The sequence below is a fragment of the Canis aureus genome, chromosome 4 (genome assembly GCF_053574225.1).
Source record: "Canis aureus isolate CA01 chromosome 4, VMU_Caureus_v.1.0, whole genome shotgun sequence".
In the NCBI taxonomy this organism is placed as follows: Eukaryota; Metazoa; Chordata; class Mammalia; order Carnivora; family Canidae; genus Canis; species Canis aureus.
In genome coordinates this window covers 59,715,103-59,731,240 of record NC_135614.1, presented here as the reverse complement: position 1 = coordinate 59,731,240, position 16,138 = coordinate 59,715,103, and the positions used below count along the sequence as shown (strand labels likewise).

At 40.2% G+C, this 16,138-nt stretch overlaps 1 protein-coding gene across 2 annotated transcripts in view; it reads left to right on the top strand.

Annotated features, from left to right (window-relative positions):
• The first annotated feature begins 7,502 nt into the window (after positions 1 to 7,502).
• Positions 7,503 to 16,138, top strand: part of SLC36A1 (solute carrier family 36 member 1) — a 107,288-nt gene continuing 98,652 nt past the window's right edge. Inside the window, exons 1-2 of one of the 2 annotated variants that reach the window (XM_077895822.1) lie at positions 7,509 to 7,660; positions 8,189 to 8,479. The gene's annotated coding sequence lies outside the window, so the exon portion shown is untranslated. Of the gene's footprint in view, positions 7,661 to 8,188; positions 8,480 to 16,138 lie in introns of both variants that reach the window. The other variant, XM_077895820.1, reaches the window with a different exon arrangement.

Here is a 16,138-nt window from a genome sequence, read left to right as displayed (position 1 = left end):
AAATGAGGATGTGGACAGAAGGAAGAAAGTTGAGTAGGTATGATAGGATGAAAACACAGGACAAAAATGGATATTTATTTATTTATTTATTTATTTATTTATTTAGTATGAGTGAGTGGGGAGAAGCAGAGGGAGAAGGAAAGAAACAATCCCTAAGCAGGGCTTGGAGCCTGATGTGGGGCTTGATCTCATGATCCTGAGATCATAACCTGAGTCAAAGTCAAGAGTTGAACCCTTGACTGAGCCAAAAATGGCTTTGTCAACAGAATGGGAATACAAGCCATTTGGAGAAAATATTTGCAAAAGACATAACAGGAAAAGGACTGTTGCCTTCATTAAAACTCAACAATAGGGATGCCTGGGTGGCTCAGCAGTTGAGCATCTACCTTCAGCTCAGGGAGTGATCCTGCAGTTCCGGCATTGGGTCCTGCATCAGGCTCCCTGCATGAGGCCTGCTTCTCCCTCTGCCTATGTCTCTGCCTCTCTCTGTGTCTCTCATGAATAAATAAATAAAATCTTTTTAAAAACCCACCTCAACAATGAAAAAAAGAACAACCCAACTAAAAAGTGGGCAAAAGACCAGAATAGACATCTCAACAAGGAAGATATACAGCGGCCAAATAAGCATATGAAAGATGCTCCACATCCTATATCATTAGGGAACTGCAAATTAAAACAACATGGAGATACCACTACACACCTGTTAGAATGGTCAAAAGCCAGAACACTGACATCAAGTGTCAGCAAGGATGTGGAGCAATAGGAACTCTCACTCATTGGTGGTGGGAGTGCAGCTACCTTGGAATACAATTTGGCAGTTCCTCACAAAACTAACCATATTCTTAATATATGATTCAGAAAAAAAAATATGATTCAACAATTGTTTCTTGGTATTTATTCAAATGAGTTGCATGTAAACTTATGTCGACACAAAGATCTAAACATGCATCCTTATAGCAGCTTTATTCATAATTGCCAAAATTTGGAAGCAATGATGATGTCCTCTAGTAGGTGAATAGATAAACTGTGGTACAGCCAGACAGTGGAACATTATTCTGCACTGTTAAGAAATAAGCTATCCGGGCACCTGGATGGCTTAGTTGGTTGAACATCTTGCTAGTTTCGGCTTAGGTCATGATCTCAGGATCCTGGAATCAATTGAGACTGAGTCGGGCTCCCCACTTTGTGGGGAGTCTGCTTGGAATTCTCTCCCTCTGCCCCTCCCCCTGCTCATGCACTCTTCCTCTAAAAAATTAAAAAATAAATATTTAAAAGCAATGAGCTATTAAACCATAAAAGACATGTGAGAAACTTAAATGCATATTACTAATTGAAATAAGCCAACATGAGAAGGTTACTTAATGTATGAGTCCAACTATATGACATTCTGGAAAAGGCAAAACTATGGAAACAATAAAAATATCAGTGTTTGCCAGAGGTGAGGGGAGGGAGGGTCAAGTAGAGCACTGAGGATTTCTAAGACAGTGATATTATTCTGTAGGATAACACAATAGTGGACGCCTGTCATACATCTGTTCAAACCCATAGAATATACAACACCAAGAGTGAACCCTAATGTAAACTATGGATTTGGGGTGGAAATGATGTATCAGTGTGGATTCGTCAATTGTAACACATGGTAACTCTGGTGGGGGACGCTGATAGTGGAGAAACTGAGAATGTGGTATGGCAGGGGGTATATGGGAACTCTGTACTTTCTGCTCAACACTACTATGAACTTAAAACCACTCTAAAAAAATAAAGCCAATAAAACAAAGCAAAAATCCTGAATATTTAAGAAATGTATACAGAGGGATTATGAATTCTGAAGTTTGATTATTATTGATACAAGTATATAAGTAGTCAGTCTCATGTGGACAGACAGTAAGACACTACAGAGAGTAGACCAGAGCTGGAGCAGTTAAATGGTCATGAGGAAAGGACGAATAGGATAAAAAAAGGGACCCTAACTCCTTCTGTCATGGGCTCCATCAGAACACTGGAGACTCATAGGATACTAAATAGCTATATATATATTTGTGCTTCTGATAACTTCAAATAGAATTATGCTAACCATTATTTTTTTAAAAAAAAGCAGGGAGGTGTGACTGGGATTTGTAACCCATCCCATCCTGTGTAGCTTGTGGGCCAATGGAATAGGCCCCCTGTTGGGAACTCAGTGCCTGGTCTCCAACTTTGCACTGCTTCTGGTTTCCTAAGGCAGATGAGGAGACGCTGGTGGGAGCATGAGGTGACCTAGCTCCTACATCACTCTTCAGGTATAAGCAGAAGTGAATTTGATGTGCAGTGAGTCTCCTGGATCCATTGTTCATTCTTGTTTCCTTGGCACAGATGCTAACTCTGGATCTAATTGTATTCAGGGTTCCAGGACAGGAGACCTGACCTTAACTTGGGGTGTTCTGGGGACAAGTGATAAAGAACATTTCCTCTGCCTTCCTCATGATCTCATAAAATGGGTCAAGTTGTGACAGAAAACCCATGGGATGACAGCATCAGACTCAGACCTGCCCTACACAGGATCTGAGGGAGAAATCCCAGTGTAAGGGCTACTTACATGATGCTTAATATCCAGTACCTCATGTAACCTGTTCAACACCTCTAAAAGAAATAGGATTTATTCTCACCATTGCACCTATGAGTCAGAGATGGGAGAGCTTGCCCAAGGTCACACAGCTATCATGGGAATGGCAGAGCCAGGATGGGAATGAGTGAGTGCATTTTTCTGTGGTCTTACCACAGGTAACCTCGGAGGTCATCTAGCTCAGCGATCTCCTTCCTCACATAAAATTATTGAATTGTTCCTACTATGGACAGTGCTCAATATACTTCTAGAAACAAATCTCAGGCAGACCAGTGCCTTAAAGGACAGATGATGTTTATCTTCTTAAAAAACCTTTGGCAGGGATCCCTGGGTGGCACAGCGGTTTGGCGCCTGCCTTTGGCCCAGGGCACGATCCTGGAGACCCGGGATCGAATCCCACATCAGGCTCCCGGTGCATGGAGCCTGCTTCTCCCTCTGCCTGTGTCTCTGCCTCTCTCTCTCTCTCTCTGTGACTATCATAAATAAATAAAAAAAAAAAAAAAAAAAAAAAACCTTTGGCACTAACACAACCTTCTTTAAAGCTCTTTTTAAGATTCAACCACATTTATTCCCCTAAAAATCTTCCCTCACTTCCAATTTAAGAGATTGATAAAGAGGATGGCTCTGTGTGCCCAGTAATAGGCTTGGGAGGATTCAGAGGTAAATGAGGCCTGGTCATGGTCCTCAGGGTGTTTACGGTCTGGGCAGCTAGTCAGACTCATGCTAGAATCAGCTAACATTTTCAGCAATTACTACCTGTCAGGCATTGTGTTAAGTGCTTTGCATGGCTCAACTTAATTGGTTCTTTACAATAATCATCTGAAGTAGAAACTATTATTACCCCCATTTAACAGATCAGAAAATTGAGGCTAAGATAGGTTTAGAAACTTGTACCAGGTTACACAGCTAGTAAGTGGCAGAGCTGGGATTTGGAGTCTGTTCCCACTAACTCCAAAACCAGTGCTTATTTCCACAATGCTCTAATGACCCAGGTCGATGTCAAACCTAGGATTCTTTGATTCTGTTGCCAAAGTCTGGTCTGTCTTCTTCAGTGTCCTCACTGGCAATACCATTTCTCCAAGAAATAGTTTATTTTTTTTAATATTTTTTTTCAATTTTTATTTATTTATGATAGTCACAGAGAGATTGAGAGAGAGAGAGAGGCAGAGACATAGGCCGAGGGAGAAGCAGGCTCCATGCACCGGGAGCCCGATGTGGGATTCGATCCCGGGTCTCCAGGATCGCACCCTGGGCCAAAGGCAGGCGCCAAACCGCTGCGCCACCCAGGGATCCCATAGATGCTACCTCTAATACAAGCCTTCTCTGCTTTCACTATCTGGAAAGAATACACTTCTCTTCTGAACCCTTATAGAACACTGACTTCATTCATGTCATTCTCTCTAGGATTTCAGCTATGTGTGTGCATATCTTCCTCCATGAACTCTGAGAGCCTTGGAGGCAGGGACATAATGGTGTCTTGTGTTCATTGTTGTAACCCCATGATGCCTGGGTCCTCAATAATGTTGAATGAAAGGATCCCTAGAAAGTTATGCTTATAATTAGAGTATTATCTTCAAGGCACATTATCTTTGCTCCAATATAACTTCCCTACATCTCTCTTTGCCTGTCAGAAATGGAGAAGAGCCCAGATTTTGCTCTTTGAGATACTGAAAAGAAGGAAAGAATTCCCACAAAAGTCTTAAGGTACAATATCCTAGACCCAGGAGCTCCCATTGGGGAGGAAAGGACACTTACAAGATCCCATTGGCTTCCTCCAGATAACAAGAGCCCTGATGGGAGAGTTGCTGAGCCTTGCCTGGGAGCCCCTGGAGTATTCCTTGGACTGCACCACTCAGGGACTGGCTGCTAGTGGAAGTGCTTTAGGGAGATGAATACTTCACTCTTCAGCTCCAAACACTGAGTGGGTGTGGGGTTAGGAGCCTCCATGACTTTGGCAGAAGCAAAATAGCTTTTCCTTGTAGGAGCCACAATGCCCTGCTCTTGGTTGCTTGAGCCTTAGCACTTCAGGAACTTAAATACAACTCCATCTCCCTGGCCTGGAATGATACAGGTTTTGCTCCTTAGGAAGAACAAAAGATCAAAAGCATGAACGGGTGGATAAATGCACTTCTCCTCCACTCATGCAGAGACTCCTCATAATTGCTCTGTGAGTCTGTTCTTTTTCTTCTTCCTTCCTGCCACCAATACTGGTTGATTACTCATGTGCCAGGCACTTTGCTGGATGCTGAGAACCCCTGGTTCCAGGCAGTGTGGTGCCTGCTTTCCATGAGCTTAATTGGACATCATGAATATTTATCAGTGTTTCTCATAAATAAGCAAAAAATTTCAACTGTAGTCAGTGCTCTGAAGACTTAAGTGTAATAAAAGCAGATATTCTTGAAAGGGGTCAACAAAGGTTTTCCTAAGCAAGAGGGAAGTCCCTGCGCGGCAATGTTCTTTTCACCTCTTTGTTCTAACCAAAATACGGCTCTACTGAGTTACCACTTCCTCTGCAGGGCACTGCTTCCAAATAGTTTGCCTTCCATCCTGTCGTAGACACCCACGCCCCTATCGTTCCCTAGACTTTGTCATCACCAAAGATTGCACCACCTTCAAAATCTCTACTGCAAGTGTCCTGTTCTCTGGATGGCTTACAAACTCCTCTCGGTCCATCTTATATCCACTAGTTTGCAGACTGTACCAGATCTTTAACATCGGTCTCCAGTCTACCGGTGCTACTCTGCTACCTATCTGCACTCGTCCCCTCATATCCTCACTCCCATTTTTACCCAGTGATTGGACAGTCATTGCTGTTACTCCTGCTACACACTCACATCCATCTTGTCCCCTCTCCTTGTATTGCATCTAACTTTCAAAAACACAATACATCTAACACCGGTTAGAAGCACCTTTGCCTCTACTTTGAGACTACACTCAAGCAGTTGAATGTGGTGAGAGAAAAATACACAGATTTGCCAGCTGGTCACATCTTAACTTTATGAACACAAACCTCAGGTGGGTCGTAGCACTGCTGGGCAGATCTCTAACTTGTCTTATTCATGTTGCTGTCCCATTCTTCAGGGGGACTCTTTCCTATCTTTTCTCTTGATTCAAACCACCGTCACTCTCAGCTGTTGACATTGTTCTTTGTTCAATCAAAAGAGAACTTCTTTATCCTCTGGCCATTAAATCTATCCATTGATCTGTGCCTGAATCCATATACCAGGGTTTTCTTCCATGAAACCAGGAGAGCCGTCCTCATCTGTCTTAAGTTACTTTACCTCAAACACTGATCTCATCCCTTGTCCTTTACTTACTCAAGAGGTTTTCTCTTGCCATGATCCTTCCTTCTCTCTTGGAACATTAAAATCCCCCTTCCTATTGCATTATTTCAATGAACATATACATATAATAAAGTATCTTTTCTCTCATCTCTCTGTTCTCTTTCATAGCAAAACTCCTTGAAAAAGTTATCTCTGCTCTCTTCAATTCTCCTTTTCCATTCTCCTGAATCTACTGTGGCAGACTTTGATCCTTATTACTTCACTGAAACCATTCTTGTCAAGGGTAACAATGCCTCCTGTGCCAAAATCCAATGACTTGACCTTATTTCTCTTCTTGTCTTTATAAGAGTAGAAATTTCAACCCTCTTTACCATTGATTTAAGTAGAAATTTCACTCAAGTTGGAATTTCAGTCCTCTTTACACTTATCTGTCTGGTGGATAAATGTTAAGGTATCACCCCTCTTGATATGCTATTTTGGGCTCTTGTATATCCCCTCCTCTTGATTGTGGGTGAGACCTGTGCTTACTTCTGACAACAGAATGTGGCCAAGGTGATTGGAATGTCACTTTCATGATTACATTATGTCATATCCAATTTTCTCTTAGAGGACTCTCTCTAGAGGCCTAAAGTCTAGCTGCATTTGGGGAAGTGGCAATTCTAGAAGGCCCACATGGCTGGTTGCCGAGGGCCAATAAGAAGCTGATGGCCAGTGAGAGGCTGGGGCATTCAGTCTTATAATAGCAAGTAAATTAAATGTGCCAACAACCTGAGTGAGCTTGGAGGAAGACTCTTTTCCACTTCTGCCTCCAGATGAGAATGCAGCCCAGCTAACACCTGCCTGCAGCCTTATGATCCTTGTAACCGGAGGACCCAGTTAAGCCTCCTGCATGAACACCTGACTCACAGAAACCCTGAGATACAATAAATGTGTGTTATTTTAAGCCACTAAGCTTGTGGTAATTTATTACACAGCAATAGAAAACTACTATAACCACTCATTTTTTATATATGGTTGTTGCAATATTGTTTTCCATAATGGCATATTATATTGGATTTTTCAAAAACTCATACAATTTGTTTGCATATTAAACAGGTACCACTCTGTGCCTTCATATGGCAAATGATAACCATGGAACCCCAGGGTCTAAGTGAGGGATCATTGGAGAACCTAGAAGTTCTCACACTTGCTACCAAGTGTAACCTTGAAGAAATACCTTTGTCTCTCTGGGGCTGTTTTCCCATGTATAAAATGAATGCGTTGCAGCAGACTATCTCAAAGAAACTCTGAGATGTGATATATGATGATTCTGTGCCTGACCTAGCACCTACCCAGTTATCTTTGGAAGGAGGAAGACAGCTGAAACAGGGTAAAGGATTCACAGAGCTGGAAGAGTTAGGAGATGAACTTCCTTCCCCTATTCACTTCAGAACGAATTCAGAAGCTGAAGCCCAGACTGAGAGAGACTTGCTAGTCAATGGCAGAGCTGGCCTCAGCTTTTTCCTTTGGGTTCCTACGTCAGTGCTTTTTCAATGGCAACAGGAGGCCCTTCTCTCTTCTAAGCTCTCCCAGGCCCTTTGTTAGCATTGTGAGGTAAACCCAAGGTCTGCCAGCCCTACACATGGGGCTTTAGGGTTTGCTCCAGATCTGTTAAAGCTCCTGGGTCCAATCCTGGGAATATTCCTCATCCAACAGTGCTTTCTCCTGCCTTGTTTCAGGAAGGCCTACCAGTTGGCTCTGTCTTGTGCCAAGGAAGCTGTTGGCTGAATAAAAGGTTAGGGGAGGGCCTGTGGGTGAGGTGGGACCTAAGCAGGTTTCAGGTAAGGGTGGGGGTTACAGCTTTGGAGAACCTGAGCCCAATAATCTCTTGAAGGCTTCCTCCAATATAATCCTACTTTAAAAATTAATACTAAAAGTAAACTATACATGCCCAGGGTTAAACTATTAATTTTTTAACCAAAGGATATATAATAAAAGAAACCTAGAGTCTCTTTATCTAACCCTCTCCATGCAGAGTCCCTCTTTCTGGGGCTAAACTTTTTAAAATCAGGTTTATTCCAGTTCTTTAGTTTTCCATCTCTCTATATAGTATACTTCAAAGATATTTTTCAACTTATCAGTATGATATTAGATAAAAATTTATACTCGTTTCAGTTTTTCTTACCTGTGTAACTTAAAGTTATATAAGCACAAAGGTAAATTTGTTATAAATTATAGATATTTGTATTGGTTTCCTTTTGCTGTTGGAACAAATTACCACAAACACGGTGGATTAAAACAACACAAATTTGTTCTCATACAGTTCTGGAGGTCAGAAGTCCTAAAATCAAGATCTCAGCAAGGCTGTGTTCTTTCTGGAGGCTCTAGGAAGAATCTGCTTCCACGTTTTCCCAGTTTCTGGAGGCCTTCCACATTCCTTTGACATGTAGCTCCTTCCTCCATCTCCAAAGCCAATGAAATAGCTCTCTCTTCTCTGACCTTCCTGTAAGAATCATTGTGATTACATTAGATCCACCCTGACAACCCAAGACAATCTCCTTACCTCAAGATCCTTAATTTAATCACATCTGCAAAATCCTTCTTGCTATCTAAGGTAATGTATTCTCAGGTTGTGGAGATTAGGAGCATGGACCTGTCTGGGGGCCATTACTCTGCCTACTATACCATACATCCCAATTTTCTGGAATAGTCCCACTATATGCCTATTGTCCTGATGCAAAAGTTAATACAGCCCCTTTCATTCTCAAAAATGTCTCCATTTCAAATGACATCAATACCCTACTTATCCAGTGTTTCCCAATCTTTCATTTTATATCATAACATATGTATAAAATGATAGCATTTTATAGATCTTCAGGATAAAGGAACAAGCCTGCTATGGCACGAGGTAATGTCTCAGGAGCACCTTGGGACTTGCCTGGCTGCTTCAGAAGGCAGGAGTATCAATACCTCACCACCCCTTTAACTCATTTATGGTACCCCATTGGCCATAACACACTATTGGAAAAGTCTTCCTTACGTTAAAACAACATGTTTAAAGTCTGTTCTTGTGATGCCTTCCTGTGTGAGCAGCATTTGGTTCCAATGAGTATAGCTGTGTCTCACACACGTGATTGATGCTCCTGTCAGTGTAATCCTGCTGGTTAATTCAGGTTGTCAGACTGATGTACCCCTTGCCGTCTTTTCACATATGCCTCCCAGTTCTGTGTCAGCAGAATTTGCTGTCTATCACACGCTCTCCTAGACATCAGAGTGTTGGCATTGGTCGTGGCACAGCAGTTCTACTGGATTCACAAGAGGGGCTCTAAAGAGCTTGTGCAATTTTTCTCTGGGACTCCAGAGTGCAAAATCTTTCAGCCTTATGATATTTTTCTTCTTTAAACATAATTTGCTTACCACAGAAATATTAGTGGTAAACATCTTATTATCATTACTGCCTTTCAGATCATTAAAAAAAAAAAAAAAAACCAGTAACTGGGCCAAGAGGCACATTACAGTGTGTTGATCTGGCACCAGCACTTTTCCTATGTACTTGAGCTGGTATTTGTTCCTTAGCAGGGTCTTGCTTTAATTGCTGCTTTTCATTTCCACTCTGTTCCTAATTTACTTTACAGGATGCACTCTCCTTAGTCATCAGCATGTCACGCCATGATGGTGTCTGGCCTTTGTTATAGGAATTTTATCTCTTCTAATATCCATACCCAAATTAAGGATGTTAAAATAGATTTTCAGCATTTGTGCCACTTAACGAATCCTTGAATTATAGTTTTATAGCTTATAGAAGATTTTAAATTACACTGATGATGAATGCTTGTACTACAGCTAATAGTTACTCATACCACCCACAGAAATTCTATGTCACCAGTGGTGTTTCTCACTGGATTCTCACAGAAGTGGCTGGATACTTTGTGAAAGGTCAAACTTGGGTGGGATTCTAATGTCTTAAATTCTGCATATGAAGTGGAACTTTACTAATATTTTTATATCACACTATCTTAAATTCATGTAATTCAGATATGTATACAGACTGTGTTGCATGTATATGCACCCTGTTTTTTTTTCTTAACAAAATGTGATCATCCTCTATAATTTTTTACCCTTGTGTGAGGTAGGGGCCAAGGGCTTGGAAGCTGAAGCCAAGAGACACATGATGTGTGTGTGTGTGTGTGTGTGTGTGTGTGTGTGTGTGTGACTCTAGGTACATCTCTCCTTTCTGGACCTTATTTTCTCCACCAAAGGAAGAGAGATTGGACTCACTGATCCTTAGAGGCCTGCTCTTGTCATTGTCTTCCTGGTCTAGTAAAAGGCAGCTCTACCCTCCTGGGGCTCAAGCCAAAGTATTTGTCTCCCCTCTCTCATACTCCATTTCCTATCCATCGAAATTTGACATTTCCAATCTACCATAAAGATATTTTCAGAAATTGACCACTTCTCACCACCTTCACTGTGGTCATTCTTATTCTTGTCAAATGATCATAATCTTATTCTGGATTATAGCAACTGTCTCCTGACTTGTCTCCCCTTCCTGCCTTTGCCTATATCAACCCAACAGACATGGCGTGCTTTTATTATTTTATTTTATTATTTTATCTTTTTAAAATTGGAGTTCAATTTGCCAACATATAGCATATCACCCAGTGCTCATCTCAGATAAAGGGCTAGTATCCAAGATCTATAAAGAACTTATTAAACTCAACAGCAAAGAAACAAACAATCCAATCATGAAATGGGCAAAAGACACGAACAGAAATTTCACAGAGGAAGACACAGAAATGGCCAACAAGCACATGAGAAAATGCTCTGCATCACTTGCCATCAGGGAAATACAAATCAAAACCACAATGAGATACCACCTCACACCAGTGAGAATGGTGGAAACTAACAAGACAGGAAACAACAAATGTTGGAGAGGATATGGAGAAATGGGAACCCTCCTGCACTGTTGGTGGGAATGTGAACTGGTGCAGCCACTCTGGAAAACTGTGTGGAGGTTCCTCAAAGACTTAAAAATAGATCTGCCCTATGACCCAGCAATTGCACTGCTGGGGTTTACTCCCAAAGATATAGCATCCTTTTAAACCCAAGTCAGATCACAGCATTCCTCTGCTCAAACTCCTCCAGTTTCTTCCTAGCCCCCTCAGAGTAAAAGCCAAAGTCCTTAATATAGCTCACAGAGATCTACATAGTTTTCACCCATTTTTTCTTGCTCTGACCTAATTTACTTCTTTTCCTATAGCTCACTCTGCTACACCCACACTGACCTCCCTATATTTAATTCCAGTATTGTTAATGTACATTGGTATATTAGTCTCAGGTGTACAGTATAGTGATTCAACACTTTCATACATGACTCAGTGCTCATCATGATAAGTGTACTCTTAATCCCCTTCACCTATTTCACACATCCCCTCACCTACCTCCCTCTGGTAACTATCAGTTTTCTATAATTAAGAGTCTGTTTCTTGTTTGTCTCTTTTTCTCTTTGTTCACTTGTTTTATTTCTTAAATTGCACATATGAGGGGAATCATACGGTATCTGTCTTTTTCTGACTTATTTCACTTAGCATTATATCCTCTAGATCCATCCATATTGCTGCAGTTGGAAGTATTTCATTATTTCTCATGGCTGAGTAATATCCATCATATATGTGTGTGCACGCATGTGTGTGTGTGTGTGTGTATATATATATATCACATCTTTTTAATCCATTCATCTATCAATGGACATTTAGCCTACTTCTACAGTTTCACTATTGGATTATGTTGCATATATCTTTTCAAATTAGTGTTTTTGTATTCTTTGGGTAAATACCCAGTAGTGGAATTAGGGGGGCATATGGTAATTATTTTATTTTATTTTATTTTATTTTATTTTATTTTATTTTATTTTATTTTATTTATTTTATTTTTATTTTATTATTTTTATTGGAGTTTGATTTGCCAACATACAGCAAAATACCCAGTGCACATCCCATCAAGTGCCCCCCTCAGTGCCCATCACCATCACCCCCACCCCCCGCCCACCTCCCTTTCTACCACTCCTTGTTTGTTTCCCAGAGATAGGAGTCTCTCATGTTCTATCTCCTTTTCTGATATTTCCCACTCATTTTTTCTCCTTTCCTCTTTCTTCCCTTTCACTATTTTTTATATTCCCCAAATTAATGAGACCATGTAATGTTTGTCCTTCTCCGATTGACTTGGCATATGGTAACTCTATTTTTAATTTTTGAGGAGCCTTTCCACAGTGGATGCACCAGTTTGCATGCCCACCAACAGCGCATGAAGGTTCCCCTTTCTCCACATCTTTGCCAACAGTTGTTGTTTCTTGTTTTTTATTTTAGCCATTCTGACAGGTGGTAGGTGGTAGGTGATATCTCCTTGTGGTTTTGATCTGCATTTCCCTGATGATGAGTGATGCTGAGCATCTTTTCATGTGTCTGTTAGCCATCTGTATGTCTTGTTTGGAGATATGTCTGTTCATGTTTTCTGCCCATTTTTTAAAATTTATTTTTTATTATTGGTGTTCAATTTACTAACATACAGAATAACCCTCAGTGCCCGTCACCCATTCACTCCCACCCCCCGCCCTCCTCCCCTTCTACCACCCCTAGTTCGTTTCCCAGAGTTAGCAGTTTTTACGTTCTGTCTCTCTTTCTGATATTTCTGCCCATTTTTTAATTGGATTTTTTAAATGGTGTTGAGTTGGTAAGTTGTTTATGTATTTCAGATACTAACCCCTTATCGAACATATCATTTGCAAATATCTTCTCCCATTTAGTAGGTCTTTTAGTTTTGTTGATTGTTTCCTTTGCTTTTTTAAAAAATTTTTTTGGTTTCTTTTTTTGTTGTTGTTTCCTTTGTTTTAAAGAAGATATTTTATTTTGATGTAGTCCCAACAGGAGATTATTGCTTCTATCTCTCTTGCCTCAGGAGACATAACTAGAAAAATATTGCTACAGTTGATCTCAGAGAAATTACTGCCTGTGCTCTCTTCTAGGATTTTTATGCTTTCAAGTCTCACATTTAGGTCTTTAATCCAGTTTGTGTATGGTGTAAGAAAGTGGGTCCATTTTCATTCTTTTGCTTGTAGCTATCCAGTTTTCCCAACACCATTTGTTGAAGAGACTCTTTTTCGCACTGGATATTCTTGCCTCCTTTGTCATAGATTAGTTGACCATAAAATTGTGGGTTTATTTCTGGGCTCTTTATTCTGTTCCATTGACCATAAAATTGTGGGATTATTTCTGGGCTCTTTATTCTGTGTCTATTTTTGTGCCAGTACCAACAATCTTGATTAATACAGATTTGTAGTTTATCTTGAAAACTGGGATTGTCATACCTCCAGTTTTGCTCTTCCTTTTTAAGATTATTTTAGCTATTTGGGGTCTTTTGTTATTCCATACAAATTTTAGGATTATTTGCTCTCGTTCTGTGAAAAATGCTGTTGGTATTTTGATAGGAACAAATAACGATATTTGTTTTCCCAATCCATGAGCATGGAATGCTTTTCCATTTCTTTGTGTCATCTTCAATTTCTTTCACCAATGTTTTATAGTAGAGGCCTTTCATCTCCTTGGTTAAGTTTATTCCTAGGTATTTTATTCATTTTGGTGCAATCGTAAATGGGATTATTTTCTTAATTTCTCTTTTTGCTTCTTCATTATTACTGTATAAAAATGCAACAGATTTCTGTATATTGATTTTGTGTCCTGTGACTTTACTGAATTCATTTATTAGCTCTAGTAGTTTTTTGGTGGAGTCTTTAAGGTTGGCTATATATAGTATTATACACACTGGCCTCCTTTTAATTTTTCAAATAGGCTAGGCACATTCCCTCCTGGGCCCTAGCACATGCTATTCCCTTGGCCCAGAATGCTCTTCTCAAAGAAATCCAAGGACTTGTTTCCTCACCTACATTAAGACTTTGTTTAGATACCACCTCTCAGTGGTATCTTCCCTATTTAAAGAGACTGCAATCCCTCCTCTCAGTCCCTAGACTCTGTTTCTTACTCTCCTGATTTTTCTCCCTAACAGTACACCTGCTGACATGATATGTATATTACTTATTTATTTGTGTTGTCTATCTCCCCGCACTAAAATGCAAGCTTCATAAGGGCAGGGATTTCTGTTTATTTTGTTCACTGTTCTATTCACAGTGCCTGGCACATAGGTAATAAATATTTAATAACGAAAAAGAACAAATTTCCTTATCCTTATCTTCTTACTCTTCCATTTGATTCTTAATTTCCGTCATTATATTTTTAACTTCCAAGAGTTGTTTTTTCCCTCAGAATTTTTTTTAAAAGCAATATTTTTTGCTGTGGTTCTTATGTCATGATTGTAACATCTCTCTGAGGGTATTTGTTTGTGTGCTTGTTTTTTGCATAGTCTCCTCCAAAGTACTTCATGGGTTTGTGCATTTGATATTTCTTTTATCTTAGAGACTTTCTCCAGATGTCTGGTAGTCTCATTAACATTTTGAAATTAATCTTTAGGGATACAATTTATTTATAATCAAGTTAATATATTTTCATTGTCCAGGTAATGGCTTTTGACAAATGTTTAAATCCACATAACGAGCATCCCAATCAATATATAGAATATTAGCATCATTCCAAAAAGCTCTCTGTGTCCCTTTACAGCCAATCCTCACCCCACACATCCCAAACAGCCATTGTTCAGCTTTCTGTCACAAGAATCAATTTTGCTCATTCTATAAATTTATACAAATCAAATCATATAGTATGCAGTTTTCTGTGTCTGGCTTCTTCCATTTAGCGTAATGAGATTCATCCACATTTTTGCATATATCAATAATTCCTTCCTGCTCTATATGCCACAGTTTATCAATTCACCTATTGATAAATGTGTGGGTTGTTAATTATTTACCTTTATTGAGCTCTCTGCTGTGAAAATCTGAATACAAGTTGGTGTGGACAACAGCCTGGAGGAAGGTGAGGAAAGCCAAGAAGCCTAGGTCACAAAGTTTAAGGAGGCACTCACCCTTGTGTTCATGTAAGTGCCAACTCTGCACCTGTACACCCCTGAAAGTGAGTGCCTCTTTAAATTTCCTAGTTGCTGCACTTTTCTTGCCTTATCCTAGTCCAGGCCCTGGTGTGGATAAACATTTTGATTTTTCCTGGGTAAATATCTAGGAGTGGAGTTGCTGGATCACAGGAGAGCTATGTGTTTAGCTTCATAAAAAAAACTGTCATACAGTTTTCCAAAGTGGTTGCATCATTGTACACTTTCCCAGCAGTTGATGAGACTTCAGTTTCTCTGCATTCTCACCAACAAGTATATGTTCAGTCTTTTCTGTTCTATTGCCACAGACCAATTGCTTCTTCTAAATATGGTTCATCTCTGTGATTCTTGTTGTTATCCTCATCTTCTTGGCTTCCCTAATCCAAACCAGATTCAGGAGGGCTTTTGTTGAGTCTTGCTGAACTGTTTCCAAGTCCATTGTTGCAAATAAAAGAAATATAGCCATGCAGCTCTAAGGGAGCTCTTCATCTTCAAGAAGAGTGTTTTCACCGATGCATTTCCGAGATTCTGAGATCTGTCCCCACTTGGGTCCCTTTACTTCTCTTGGAGTTTCTTTTCCATTCTCCTTTATAGCTTCTGTCTGATTGCAGCTGCTTTTTGTTAGCCTTCACACGTATTTTGGTACCTGTGGATTCTATCTTCTACCGTTGTTGAAAATAGAGTTTTCAAAGTTTTTCCTTTTTGCTTTTGCATAGTTTTCTAGGAGTAAAGAATCAAAATGTTTATTTATACATCCATATTAAACAGGAAATCTTTTTTATTTATAAATTTATTTTTTATTGGTGTTTAATTTGCCAACATATAGAATAACACCCAGTGCTCATCCCATCAAGTGCCCCCCTCAGTGCCCGTCACCCAGTCACCCCCACCCCCCACCCACCTCCCCTTCCACCACCCCTAGTTCGTTTCCCAGAGTTAGGAGTCTCTCATGTTCTGTCTCCCTTTCTGATATTTCCCACTCATTTTTCTCCTTTCCTCTTTATTCCCTTTCACTATTTTTTATATTCCCCAAATGAATGAGACCATATAATGTTTGTCCTTCTCCTGGGATCCCTGGATGGCAGAGTGGTTTGGCACCTGCCTTTGGCCCAGGGCGCGATCCTGGAGACCCAGGATCGAATCCCACATCGGGCTCCCAGTGCATGGAGCCTGCTTCTCCCTCTGCCTATGTCTCTGCCTCTCTCTCTCTCTCTCTCTCTGTGACTAT